General features: G+C 45.1%; 1 long non-coding RNA gene across 1 annotated transcript in view; it reads left to right on the top strand.

Annotated features, from left to right (window-relative positions):
* The window catches only part of LOC119049569 (uncharacterized), a 121,931-nt gene extending 113,724 nt beyond the window's left edge, over window positions 1–8,207 (top strand). Inside the window, exon 6 of the long non-coding RNA XR_005082535.2 lies at window positions 8,082–8,207. This is a non-coding gene — a long non-coding RNA (uncharacterized LOC119049569). The remainder of the gene's footprint in view (window positions 1–8,081) is intronic.
* Window positions 8,208–12,822: the final 4,615 nt, after the last annotated feature.

The raw sequence follows: 12,822 nt of genomic DNA, 5'->3' as shown, positions 1-12,822 counted from the left end.
AGTCTAATTGTATTCTAACCCTGGCTTTGAGGCTTAGTGGCTTTGTTACCTTGGGCAAGTTACTAAACTGATTCATGCCTCAGTTGCTTCTTTCATCATATGCAGATAATATGGATACATTTCATAGGGTGCTCATTAGTATTAAGTCAAGACAGGTAAAGCACTCAGAACTTCCCCCTGCCCTGCATGCGCGCGCGCGCGCACACACACACACACACACACACACACACACACACACACACACAGTAAGTTCCTATTACACAGTGTCTGGCACAACAAATGCCCCCTTTTTGTTACAAAATCTTTTATGATAAAAACACAAGCATGTCATTCTGCCACATAATATTAGCATGCTCAAGCATACCATATGACATTTTAGGCGAAATGGTCAAATTGCTGTCCATCTCGTGTGAGATATTCACATACCCTACCAATCACACTCAAGCAAGCCTTGCTTCTGCCGGAACCCTGTGTGTCGACTACTGTTACCCACTAGACTGCAGGCTCCGGGAGGACGGGTGTCTTGTCTGCTCTGCTCACTGCTGTACCTTTAACAGCCAGACTAGGGCCTGGAAGCAACAAATGTTTGTTGACTGACCTAGTAGCTAATCAATAAATATTTGTTGAATAAGTTAATAATTGAATACAATGACATTCAAGTTTTTTTGTTTTTGTTTTTTTAGACCTTCTACCTTCCAAAAAAAACACCAAGTAATATTTATTCAGCACTTACTAGGCTCCAAACTCAATGCTAGTTTTTTCTTACACTACAGATAACTTCTCTGCTTTTCCAGGTCTCCCCTCTCTGTGATGGAGTAAATACTCATCAAATTGTTTCTGAATTAAACCCAGTGTCCTGGAAGCCATATGAGCTATTTTTCACGGACAGCTCAAGACTTGGGAATTCCAGTGTGTTGCTTTGTATAACTTGACGTACCATAAAGACCTTTGACCTTGAAGTCGTCCTTTTAGTAATTTGCATGTTCTTGCCTGGACTTAGCTTCTATGGTTAGACTACAGGCCACCGTGATGAGCGTGCGACTTCCCGAAGCATTCTTTATTTATCTAATTCTGGACATTTTCTCATTTCTTTTCTCTTAAGAGTCCTTTGCCCACGGTAACTGAAACCCATTTGTAACAAGACTCAGACTCAATATTAACCGATTTTGTTCATCCTCAACACAGTGTACGAGTTAGGTGTTATCATTATCACCTTCAACAGATGTGGGGACTGCGTCTCACAGAGGTAAAGGGGTCCGAGATCACACAGATGCTGATTGGAAGACCCAGGATTTGAACACAGGTGCTGTGTTTTTCTTGCTCAGGTGCTGTGCCTTTGAGCCACTGCCCTTCCCTGCTTCCTGAAGTCCCCAAGGATGGTCAAGTGGGTGGCTCCAGCCGTGTTCTCGCATGCACCAGGCCACGTGTCTTTGCACAGGGGCCATCTGCAGTGTGCAAAGGAAGCTGGGCACTATGGAAAAGAGAACACAGAGAAACCTGCATTTGGTGCCTCGGCTGCCTCGTGCTCTTCACATGTTTTATCAGCCGAGAAGCAGAGAGCAAGCTGTGGCTCGGTCTGCAGAACAGCCCATTGCCCTGGCTGCTCCTGTCTTTCCTGATGTTCAGAAAACAGAAGATGCAGGCGAACTCTGAGCTAATGGGTCTGTTCCACTCATTATTTCCCCAGGATGGTGCTGTATCACAGGAGTCCCTAAGTGTTCAGGGAAGAAGGCATCTCATTAGTGCCCGGGAAGGTCTGAGGTGGGCAGATGGTTGCTGTTTGCATCTGTTCCTGAGCAGGAACACGAATGTGTTGGAGAGTGTGATGGAAGGTCCATCAGGCAAGCCAGACAATTGCTCTCCCTGTTCCCTCACTTACCCACTGTTACACAGAAAAGAAAACACTTTTTTGCCGGTTGTGGTAATGCAGGCGCTGTTGAGTTGGCATTTACATGCAGTGTCATCTTAAAGAACAAGAAAGAGCAGCAGCTCCTGGATGTACCTGGATCTATACCTTCCTGACCTAGAAGCTGCCCCCAGCCCTGTGCGTGTTGGCAGAGTAGATGGGGTAGGGGTGGGTTCTGCAGGGGACCCATACCTTTAATCATTGGCCAGTGGCATCTACCCACAACAGGATGTCATACATTGTTAGAAAACTCCGGTGAATGAAATCCAGATCTTTCTTCTCCAGGCACCAATGACTGGAAAAAAACCACGACTTGAGTAGTTAATAACATCCTCCTGTTGAGTGGAAAATAATGATAATGACAATAATAGTCACCACTATGAGCTCAGTATGTGATATGTCCTCAGTGCTTCTGTATGCTTGCGCTGAGCTGAGTGCTTTGCTCGAATTACCTAATTTAGTCATTGGAACAATCTTATGAGGTTTTTGTGTAACAAAAATTAAGCACCTGCTATATGCTCTTCATCGTTCCAGGCATTGGGGATAGACCAGTGAACCAAACAGCAGGGGAGAATAAACAATAGACACAATAAATGAGTTGCATAGGATGCTACAAGGGGATACATGCTACGGAGGAAAAAGGAGAGCGAGAAAGGGGTACTTGGAGTAAGCAGAGGGACAGTTCACAATTTGAAACAAGGTGGTCACGGGGGAGGTGATGTTGGATCAAAGACCTGACCGAGGTGAAAGAGAGCGTAGAGCGCTGGAGGACAGGGCACCAGCAAAGGCCGGAGGTGACAGCTTGCCAGGCATCGGAGGAGCGGCAGGGAAAGGGAGGTGGCGTGGAGGGAATTGGGGCATCGAAGCAGGAAATGACCTTAGGCAGTGGAGTGGCAGCGTGTAGGAGCCACCGGTGGGTTTGAGAAAAAGAATGATGAGACTTGACTTACTCTGGCTGCTGTGGTGGACTGAGTTTATCATTCCTGTCTTACAACCGAGGAAATGTGTTTCAGTGGGTTCACCCGCCCAGGGTGATAAGAACAGGCCAGACTTTCGGGTCTACCTGCCTTCAAATGCCACACCTTGAATGACTCCTCTATATTATCTGTCACACCTGCTCAACGCCACCCTTCCCTGCTCACAGACTACTTTCATTTCTTCCCACTGCTGCACAGGCCCCTTCTCTCTCTGCCCGACCATGCTGGGATGTGGTCATTATCGTCCAATCTTGTAAAAAGCCTTTCTCTCTTGCTATCAAGGCATTCCTTCGCCTGGTGGTTTATTTGCAGGTTCATCTCATACCGAGAGAGAATTCCTGGAGATTCCATCTTTCTCTCGCTACCCGGCTAAGGGTGTGTGGAGATCATGTTTCAGTTTCGTGCCCACTTTGGGACCAGAAGAACGATTCCAGGCATTGGTCCCTCTTAACGTCGTTTTCAGTGGCCTGGGGAGTCCATGGCAGAGGGATCATAGCCACTCGGTGGGGAATCGGGGCTCTGTTTCATTCCTTTTCCTGAAACTAGCACTTCTGTCTCAGTGGGGGCCCCTTTAATGAATCAATTAAGGAGAGTATTATTATTAGAAGCTGTTTTCAGCCCAATTAAGACCTTGCAACATGTCAGTTGAGATAATAAAAGTGAGTTAAAGCTCAATTTTTCTTTATTAGGGTGTTTATTAGAAGATTGAAATGTTCATTAGGTGGAGCAAAGCGACACATTCATCTTCTGCTCATCAGTTGCTCTGTAGAACCTGTTCTGCGCTCGGGGTTAGCGTGTGCCCCTTCTGATACACTGAGCTGAGTTCTAACTCTGCTTCTGTCGCAGGTAAAAATAAATTTGAGAGGTTTGAGACTCAAGTTAGGGAATTTTCTTTTGCTTCATGTGACCATGGAAAGCTTGATTATGTCTGCTTGCTTAGGAGTGAGATAGTGTGCCAACACTTGGGTAATTGATGAACCGATGCCAGGCCCTGTGATTATCTCAGAGAGTCAAACTCACAGATTTTGTCAGCTTTATAATATTTAAGGGTTATAAAAATTTTTTAGGATTATAAAAGCTTTCAAATATACAGAGAAGTATATGGGGTAAATTATTGACACCCATATATCCTCCCAGCTATCAAATCTTAGCATTTCCCTTATACTTACTTCCATTTTTTTTTTGTTAAAACATTAGAGATTTAGCTAAAGCTTCTAATGTCATTCTCCCTGACCCCATTACCTGCCCTGACCCCATTCCCAGAGTTAACTACCTTCCTGAATTCAGAATTTATCATCCTTTATAGGTTTTTGTATCATTACTGTACATAATGTGTATACGTTTATAACAACACAAAATATTGTTTTACTTGCTTTCAAAGTTTGTATAAACTTTGGCATGTAAATGTATCATTCTGCAGCTTGCCTTTATTTGTGCAATATTTTGTTTTTGAGGTTAATCCATGTGGAAATACATAGGTATAGTTTATTTTCTTTGCTGTATGTGTGTTTACCTCAATTAACTTATCTATTCTCCTGTCGATGAACTTTCAAGATATTTGAAATTTTTCCTGATTGCGAATAATATTGCAGGGAATATCCCTGTATGTCTTCTTGCTCACAGTTGCAAGAATTTCTCTAGGCCAGGGTTTCTGAAACTTAAAATGAGAAAAGGAAGAGATTCATTTTGTATCAAAAGTTAGTGTGTGCATGTTTGCTTACAGAGGCACACGAACCAAAAATACAAGTTCCACTCCTCATGTCCATGAAGTACTCCAACACACACTTCGATATCTGTTCTGTTCTGTCCTGTTGTATCCTATCTTTCCCTATTCTATACTATTTTATGTGTTTTTAATTAAAAAAAACTGGTTGTGAGTCACTAAGTTGATTCCATGAATTGGTCACAGAATATGGCTCGAAATGCACTGTTCTGAGATGCATTACCAGGAAGTGAGAATGTCGGCCATCTTGAATTTTCCTAGGTCTTAGAAAGGAATGTCCTCTGATACATTTGTCTCCTGTACTCATCATGGCTTTTAATAACCCCCCACTCCCAAATAACAATAACCCCCACCTCCAAATGTGAGTGGTTCTTTCACATTCCGAATGCTAAATAGAAAAAACAAGTAATATTCTAGTTCTATTATACCAAAATTTAAAGCTTAAATCCAAAGGCAGCTGGGGTACAGTAGAAAGAGCACAATTCCGGGTGAACAAAGATCTGGGTTCCTTCTTGGCCCTACCTCCTTGGATTAGTCATGCCTCCTCTTTAAGCTTCACTTTCCTTATCTTTAAAGTGTGAATGGCAATCCTACTTTCTTAGGGCTGTGCTGAGGATGAAATGAGATAATACATGTGTAAATGCATGATACCTAACAAATGACTTAAAAAGAGAAGAGCGAAAGGATTTGATGACAAATGCCAAACAACACTTTCTCCCTAGATGCCAACTTAAACCCACATTTGCATAACTATCTGTAGGCTAGCTCCTTGCTGCTTTTCCCTACCTTTGAGATGTCTAAAGGCAGGAAGCAAAGGAGAGACACCAAGAATTGGTAAAGAAGGCCTGTGGCAAAGGCAGTACAGCCCCATCTGACTTCTGTACGAGGACAACTACTCTCCAAGCCGAGTCAGGTTTTGCGTGTGTGGGGATGGGGCTGATCTATGGGAATTCTGAAGACTTGTAGTCAGCAGCTTGTCCTCCTTACTTTCTCTTTGATTTTCTTTTCTCTCTCAATGTCAAACTCTACTTGGGGGCTTCTTAATACTATTCCTTCCACGAGGCTTTTCCATCCCTTGCCATACTGTCTCCTACATTAGCCTCCCCTCGATTTTCTCTTTCAAGTCTCCTCTTTGACTCCCTTTGTGTTGAAGAGTTCACAGAGAGTTTGGGGAGAAAGGATGGATTCCTTCCAGCACCCAGTAAGGGGACCCCTTCACGGCCATCAAGCAGGGAGAGAGAACTAAGTTCTTATTTAAATCTGTTTCCCCCTTCCACTCTCTCCTGCTTTCCGTGTGTACTCACTGCTGTATACCTACCTGCCTGGTATTATTTCCAATGGATGCTTTCTAATCCTAAGTCAACTCTTACCATAAGGGATGAGTTGGTTCATGGAATATCCTGAAAGACAAAGACCTTAATTCATCCCCAAACCTAATAAATAAAACCAGTCGATCCAAAGCTAGGCAAATCATGATTAGAACTGGACTGTCACCCCAACCAAGGGAGAGAAGCCCATTGTTGAGGGTAGGGAAGTGAATGGTGAATTTACTTCACACATTAGAGCGCTTGTCCTCAGCCTGGCTGAATACCAGAACCACTCTCCAGAAAAATTAAGTCCGGGGAAGGAGAGAAAGGCAGGCAGTCAGACCAGCAAGTGACTCTCCCTGGCTAAAAATAGCGGCTCCTTTCCCATGTAAACAAGCTGGTGGGCTGCCTCTCAGGCAACTCTGGGGAGGCTGGGCAGGGACTGAGGAGGAGAAGGAACGAAACAGGACACGATTTTGCTCTTTAATAGGAAAGGAAACTAGAAATGCTGGATGAGCCCTTTCTAATGTCCACAATGTGTTTGTAATGTCCACAATGTGTCCTTGTCTTACTCCCACCCAGTGCCACCCAAACCATGAAATTAATGACTCTGCAGTTTAAGCCTAACCTCGACGGCTCCGAAATAGGGACAACAGCATTTATAACAACCATACTGTGGCCCTCGTTTGATGAGGCCAGCCTGTGACGCGGGCTGACTGCAGGAAACCTTTTCCACTTTTGCAGAAAGCTCTGTCGTTCCCATTGGGTTCACGGCATGGGAGAGGGCTCCAAAGTGCCTAAAAGCGGCCCAGTGGCTGGGTAACCAAATCGGTTAGAGTATCCCCTCCATTATGCCAAGGCTGCAGATTCGAACCCCAGTCACAACAAGGAACGACCAGTGAGCGCAGAAATAAGTGGACCGACAAATCCACGTTACTGTCTCTCTCCCCCTTCTCCTCTCTCTCTCAAATCAATTAAAGAAAAAAAAAAGCTGCCCACTGGCTGCAAGGAGAGGTTCCGACAGAAGCCCTGACACGGGGGTGTGCGGAAACCCCTCAAAGGCCCCAGGGCGCCTGGGGGCTCCTAGTGGTGCTGGGGCGCGGCCTACAGGCAGCCCTCCCGCCTTGGAGGCGAGTCAGGTGTCTCCATCCCCTTGATGAGTTTCACCTGCTCAACCGGGAAGCCGCGCCCAGAGCGCACGGAGTCTGCGCGGGCAGAATGCGCGGTGCGCCATTGCAGTGGGCCTGGCTCAGGGTCGGGTCCGGGGTTTTGCCCCGCTCGCTTGGGGTGGGACAGCTTCTCCGCGTCCTGAAAGAAGGTGCCACCACGCTGGTTTTGCTTCTTCAAGTAGCACTGGGCTCCCTGGTGTTTCTCCTCGTAAAACTTGCCAAAGGAGTGGCCCCCATGCTCTCCGGGCCACACCGTCGCTGTTTGAGAAGGAGCCTGGAGAGGCCCGCAGCACTCTCAGGTTTCCGGGGCCTCCATCCCGGTGGCATCCTACCTAGGAACGGTGAGGGGGCGGGCATGATAGGTCTGGTATCGGGGAGCTAAGCTCAAACACAGTCTTGGCTGGTCCCAGGGGCCCAGGGTGGTGGAGAAGGTGGGAAGGTTGCACTGGGAAGGAGGTCAGAGGGTGGTCAAGTCTGGAAGAAGGGGTGTCCCTGGGTCTGTACCCTCCAAACAGTGGGAGCAGGAGACCAATCCACAGGACTGCCGGCCCACTGCCTCATCCTAACTTTTTGTAAAGAAAAAGGGAAGTTAAATAAAGGGTGGGAGGCTGGTCTAAGAATAAGGATGGGGTCTGTTGGAGTAAGTTTCTAGGCCCAAGACAGAGGCTCCTGCCGGGAATGCGAGGCAGCAAGCGGAAACTTAGTAACTGTCTCGTCTCAGTAAACACTCTGTCTCCCCCGAAACCCAGTACATCCAGTCTCCCAGTCCCCCAGAGCCAAGCCAACTCCGGGCCTCTGCAACCCAGGTCGACTGCCCAGCCCCCACCAATGAGACATTTTCTATTTCTCTCTTCCTGTTCTGTATTCTTTAGCTTCTAGAAACTTCTTACCTGACGCCCCATTTTACTGTTCTCTGAAAGGAGACTGTTCACTTCATGAAGTGTTAAAAGTTTGTTTCTATCACCTAAACTCTTTTTTTTCTGTAATCATTTTTAACAGTTTCTGTCAATGAGGTATGGGACCCGCAGCTGACAGCTAAGGGCCAGCATGAGACCAGGAGATGCCCAGATGAGGAGTCCCCTTCAACCTTTGGAATTCACTGTTCCTCTCCTCCCAGCCAAGGGCCCTGGGTAAGTTATTCTTGGATTTGAGCTCCACTCTCTTGCTAGCAGCTCTCTGATCCAAATAAACTTTATTAAGAATTAAAAAAAAAAAAAGTATTCTTCCAGGAAAGGTTCCAGGGCTTATTAAAATGTCCAGAAATGTTCCAGGGTTGGCCAAAAAGCCTGTTTAGTATTTTCCATAAAATAAAAGACACATTTTTCATTTTCACCAATAACTTTATTGATTTAGATATTTTGAGTATGTCGGCCACCTCCTGCTGTTGGCTGCTAGTGCATAGAGGCCAGAGGTGCTGCTAAACATCTCCCAGTGCAGAAGGCGGCTCCGCAGCAAAGATTTATTTGGCCATAATGTCAATAGTACCAAGAAACTTCACAAACCACTTTTGACACGTTCGTTCAGTTGCAGTCCCTTCTCCATGCCCTGCACAAATCTTTTCTTGCTTTTCAGTTGCATTTTTACTTTTCGTGAAATAATAAAGCACAATATGCCATGAATGTTGCATATTTTCTTCCATCTTTAATATTAAAATGGCTGTGCAAAAATTCACCAATTTGGTTGTTTTTTTAAATGCACACTGATAGGACAGCTATCACCATACAGTCTAACAAAATTGTTTCCAATGAAGTTAAAGACAACGAGCACCACTAGAGCCATCTACAGAAAAAGCAAAACAGACTTTTGGCCAACCCAGTTGGAAGTCCACCATGGGGGGCAGCCGTTAGGGAGTTCACAGTATAAGTTTGCAGCATGAACTGCTGGAGTACTTGGGAAAATTAATACAGGAATTCAGACTGTTTTGACCATCAATCTAAGCAGGCACAGTTGGACTGTGAACAGCCATCAGGGGGTCTGCCACAATGAAAACATATTTTAGTGGAAGGAGTGATAGATCTGTTGTTAATGGGAGTCTTGGAAGCCGAAGATGAGAAATGGGGGGACACAGGTTGAGCCCTTGAAAGCTGTTAGAGCTCGTCAGGTTAGAGGCACCCAAAACAAAAGGCGAAGACTGAGATGACTCCGGCAGCTCCCCTTTGTTCTCCTTTTCCTGAGTACTCGGTCTGCTAGTTCTCCACGGGAATTGCCTTCCCACTCGGAAGAGACCACAGGGATCTGAACGGAAGACCACCAAGTTAGTGCAACTTCTTCAAGGCCACAAACCTAAAACACTTGGGCCTCCCCCATTACACCCTCCTAGGCCGTCCATCATAAAACACTGGCCCAGAGATCAGAGTCTCACTTGCCATCCTGGAAAGTGCTGTCACATCCTTCCATACAGACTCAGATGCCCACCCCCTACCATCTGTCCTTGAAAGAGGGTGGTCTTGTGGGCCCCTCCCAGGTTGATGGGAGTCAAAGGACTCTTCTGAATCACTACCAGTTACTTCCTGAAACAGCCAAGGGGAAACTAAAATAGAGACAGAGAGAAACCCTCGTCAGATTCTGGGGGAGACCAGGGTTACACTCTCCACTTTAGACCCCACTTGCTTGGGAGCCTGCATGTGGGTCCTGGGTGAACGGGCAGATGCTGGTGAGGAGTGAGAATTCTTCCAGAGTCAGCTCACCGCCGCCTCAGCGGGGCCTGGTTGAAAGAGGCAGGGAAATTTCACGTTGTCCCTTCCTTTCCGGAATCTGGTTTTGCAGTCCCCATTGGTTGGTGCCCCTTCTCTCCAAGTGATAGTTGTTGATTTTGTGTTAGTCTGGTTTTGCATCCTGAGAAGTTGGGTTGGCTTTCTGCCCGCCTGGGCCATGTAGGTGGTTGGTTCTTGTGTGTGCAGGCAGCCTAACTGTTAAGTTGGGGGCCCCAAAATGCGGCCAGACAGAAGTGTGGGTTGCGCCGCATTTGCAGCTGGGGCCCTACCAGCCAGTGCCAGCTCTCAGGGAAATTGTCTGTCTTTGAGCGTGGCTCTGGATCTCGGGAGGTCGGTTTCTTTTGCACCCTCTTAGGGACGCCTCTTACATTCTTGGAGTCATTCAATACTGAGAGGAATGTTTACTGTTTGTCTGGCTGAACCCTGATGAGATATTTAAAAGGACTTTAAAAAAGTCGACCTATGGTCAGAAGTTGGCCAAATGGAGGGTTGATATTCAGAGCCTGATAGAAACGGTTTTTTTAAAAAAAATTTTTTTAGGCCTTCTCTAAGCTGTATAAAATTATGTGCCTAGAGGGAAAGAAAACCATTCCAAAGACACATGCTCTCAATCTAGAACAGAGGAATATTTTGATTGACATCTTAGCGGAGGGTCTTCTCCCTGATATAAGGAACTGAATTGAAAGTAATATAGGTGGATGGGGGGTTGCAACCTTGATACCATTCCAGTTGCAACCCGATTCTTGGAGAAATGAGAAACAACAGACCCACAAATCGAGGACAACTTGTACAACTTGCCGTACAGATGGAGTTTTCGAGAACAGGAAAGGCCCACCGATCCTTTTCACCAATCCCCAGACCTCTCCTGTTCTCAAAAGGCTTGCAGGTATTGTAAAAAAATCCTGGCCTTGGGAAACAAAACTACTTCCAGGAGGAACTTGCATTCTTTTTCCATGCCTTTGAGCGTGTAAATATTCTATGCAGTCTCTAGGAACCCAGGTCATTCTTATAAGAAGGTAAAAACATTTTTAAAAAAGGGCTATTCGGGAACTAGGCGAATGAAAATCTTAATAAGTCTTCTTTACAAATATTAGTAAAACATGTAAGCTGCCTGAGAAGGTAACCTTAACTTATTCCACCTGCCAGAAAAACAGCTGCAATCCAGCTGTTATAAACTAGCAAGTTTTGCATTATGACCCCATCTCTTGGCTACAGTTTTAAAGCAAAAGCTGTAAGATTTGTTTGCACCTGTCTGTCTGTTTTTGAATGTCTGTGAATGTGTGTTGTGAGTATGTGATTTTTTTCCTACCTCCAACATTAATTTGTAAAACTCTATTTTATTGGCTGAAAAGAAAATCAAGTATTTCTATACACCAAGTGTACTCTCAGAAACATGGAAACGAACCCCTGTGTATTTCAGGCTCACAGGATGTAGGATAATCTTCAGCTTGTAAAAGATAGTTTAAGATTGTTGGTTTAATTAAAACAGGCGTGTCTTTGGAGTTATTAGAATTAAATATAATATTTTTATTTGACTTAGGTTTATTAAAAGTCAAATAAGCTCGTTTGATCTCTGTTATAGAATTTGTCAGCGAGAAAGATAACTTAAGATGAAGGTTGTTTAATGTCTCATGAATTTCCATGAGTAATGAGAACATAATTGTTAAAAACAAGTAAGTAGATGTAAGATAAAAATTTATAAATGCCCTGACTGGTGTAGCTCAGTGGGTTGAACATGGGCTGTGAACCAAAGGGTCACCAGTTCGATTCCCAGTCAGGGCACATGCCTGGGTTGCAGGCCCAGTCCCCAGTGGGGGCCAGGTGAGAGGCAACCACACATTGATGTTTCTCTCCCTTTCTTTCTCCCTCACCATCTCCCCCAAATAAATAAAATTAAAAAAACCCCAAAATTTATAAATGAGCTTTTCAAAAATAATTATGCTTTACGGTATGCCCGTTGAAAAATATTTCCTAAAATCTTTTGGGAACTTGAAACCTTAAGGCTGTATGAGATAACTTGTGCTGAATATTCATTTAATATCTAGATCTTCTCAAAATAATATAAAATACTGACACATTAATTATTGAACATAAGTTACCAATTTTGGCTATTTGAATATTTGGGCCTATTAGTAAACATGCTTTGTGCCACATTGCGTAATTAACTTGGAGGAAGAACGTACTTCTATAAATTATGAAATGTATTTATAAATTTGTCACTCCATAGAATGCCTGGTGTGACAGACATGTTATGATTGCTTACTCCTTAGTTTTTACTAAGAATCAAGGATCCTAAGGGATAAGAATTCTAATTAATATATGCAACTAAACTGCCAGAAAAAATAAGGGTTTTGGTAAGAAGAGTTCTAAGATATGCGGGTATATTTTTATTAAAGTTAAAAGAGGAGGATGGAACTAGGAGGACTCAAGATGGAAACTAGGGTTGGCACTCCTGAGTGAGGGAGAAGGTAGTGGACTGGGACTCAGGAGAAAGAAACTAGGAGCTGCACTCCTGAGGGAGAAGGAACTAGCGGGGACTGAGGATGGAACTAGGAGGACTCAAGATGGAACTAGCGGGGACTCAGGAGGATGTAACTAGGAGCTGCGCTCCTGAGTGAGAAGGCCTGTGTGAGAGCTTGAAAAAGACTGGCTCCAGGACATGAAGGGTCCCCGCTTGGCCAGATGAGAGAGAGCCACGCGGTTTTAGCAGAGTGAGGACCCCCTCTAGGTGAGATGAAGAAGAAAGCCACATGGTTTTGGTGGAGTGCGGACTCCTGCAGCTTTGGTAGAAGAGGCCCACGCGGCTTTGGGGTGCCCCCTTTGGCCGCGTGGCCTGAAAAGCAACAGAGACTTTGACTGGAACTGGGTACAAAGGACTCTTGCCAGTGGACCATGAGAGGGTACCACAGTACTTTGGATTAACTCGAGGTCCTGCACAGTGACACAGCTGACGGTGCCAGCAGCCTGCAATACAGACGTGTGCTCTTTTCCTGATTTACGGTACCCGGAGTTGGGACAGTGGGAGA

This window comes from Artibeus jamaicensis, unplaced genomic scaffold (genome assembly GCF_021234435.1).
Source record: "Artibeus jamaicensis isolate MK-2021 breed Jamaican fruit bat unplaced genomic scaffold, CSHL_Jam_final contig_327, whole genome shotgun sequence".
NCBI lineage: Eukaryota > Metazoa > Chordata > Mammalia > Chiroptera > Phyllostomidae > Artibeus > Artibeus jamaicensis.
The sequence above is the reverse complement of the archived record's forward strand: the minus strand, read 5'-3'. Positions and strand labels throughout refer to the sequence as shown.